Source organism: Emydura macquarii, unplaced genomic scaffold (assembly GCF_026122565.2).
Source record: "Emydura macquarii macquarii isolate MOO-44397 ecotype Brisbane River unplaced genomic scaffold, CSIRO-AGI_Emac_v2 contig_1363, whole genome shotgun sequence".
Classification (NCBI taxonomy): Eukaryota; Metazoa; Chordata; order Testudines; family Chelidae; genus Emydura; species Emydura macquarii.
In genome coordinates, this window is record NW_027131500.1 from 2,044,639 (window position 1) to 2,046,422 (window position 1,784).

Sequence of the window (1,784 nt, forward strand, 5' to 3'; positions counted from 1 at the left end):
TTCAAAAAGATTTTACTGTTTGAACGGGGTGAAAATTGCTTTTTACGATGTGGGTATTTTCATAGAAACATAGACGATTGGGGTTGGAAGGGACCTCAGGAGGTCATCTAGTCCAACCCCTGCTCAAAGCAGGACCAACCGAACTAAATCATCCCAGCCAGGGTTTTGTCAAGCTGCACCTTAAAAACCTCTAAGGATGGAGATTCCACCACCTCCCTAGGTAACCCATTCCAGTGCTTCATCACCCTCCTAGTGAAAAATTTTACTATTGCTCCGCTGAGTCAAATGGGTACTATTCTCTTTATTTAATTTTCTTAATTAAAATACTTACACAGAAAAATTGGCTCATCTAAGTGATTGTATATTAATTTATATCTGAGTAATGACATTAGGATTCTGTAAAAGGGACATGAATAAATCCAGGTTTTGTACATAAATTAGAGCTGCTAAGCGTTCACTTATTTCCCTTGGTTTTTGAAAATGTTCTACATTTAAAAAAAAAAAAAAAGGCAACTTGTAATTGGCTATCATTCTACAGCTAACCCCCTTTTTACCGAAACTCTGCCCAGGTTCTTTACAGAATGGGCACTTCTGTGTACACCTTACTTCAGGATCCTGATACGAATCTCAATAAAGTCAATTCAAGTTTTATTAATTTCAATGGAAGCAAGCATCTGAGATGCATGGGATTTAGAAAACAGAATGCACATCATTTAAAGGAGAGCTGGATAGCACACAGCTCCTGCCATTTAAGAGAAGTTCTGATTTGATATGTTGGCATAAGTGAAGGCAGAATAGGGCCCAAACTGTTTGAAGGTTGGCAAAGTGAAGGTTGGTGTGTCTTCTGTTAAACCCCAAACTGCCAATCATATTTCATATACTGTAGGGGTTAATAATCTACTAAAGTACAATTATCATTTTGACTTTCTACCAGGTAAAAACTTCAGCAATAATGGCGAGACAGTGGAAGGTATTAGGCTTCCGTTCACTATTAACAAAATTATGTGGCCTCATCAAAATCTCAAATTATTAAAATGAAAGCCAAATTTAATACAGTAAAAGGAAATCATGGCAATGAAAACTTAATGACTTTATATCAAGCACTGACACAAGAGAACACCATGTCCTAATGATTCAGAAATTTTTTAACTTTGCGTTTTACAATACACATTTTTTATGTTGCTGCATTTCATCAAATTCATGGAGGTAGTTATATATGTAAAAAATTACCATAAAAGTAACATGTTGTATTATAATAATACATATTAAAGTGTGCAAAATGCCGACAGATTTGTGTTGACCCTTTAAAGTTGACACAACACAGAGATTCAACCTAATCTAATTCTGTAAACCTTTAAATTGTAAAAAGAATGATAGATAAGCAACCATGTAATACAAGGCTATGATTTTATCAAAGGATTAAGGTGACATAAAGCACTCAAGCTCCACTCCCGTGGTTTTGTTACCAGAACCTCAAGACGGAATTTCTTTATATTCCATTGTTGATTTTTTAAAAAAAGAATTCAAGATCAGAACATTTCTATTTGAAACTTCTGTTTACATTCCATATTCCAAGAGTCACATTAATACTGGTAGAATGCCATGTCAACATTAATATGACATTTATGTTGTCTGCTGGTCTATGGGAACTTTCAGAAATCACATACTATACAGTTTTTGAGAAGATACTATGATATTTCTCTGGAAGGATGTCTTCTGTACAGTCAACTACCTGTATAAATTGTAATAAGTTTATAACAAAAAGAACACATTTCCTCAAAAGA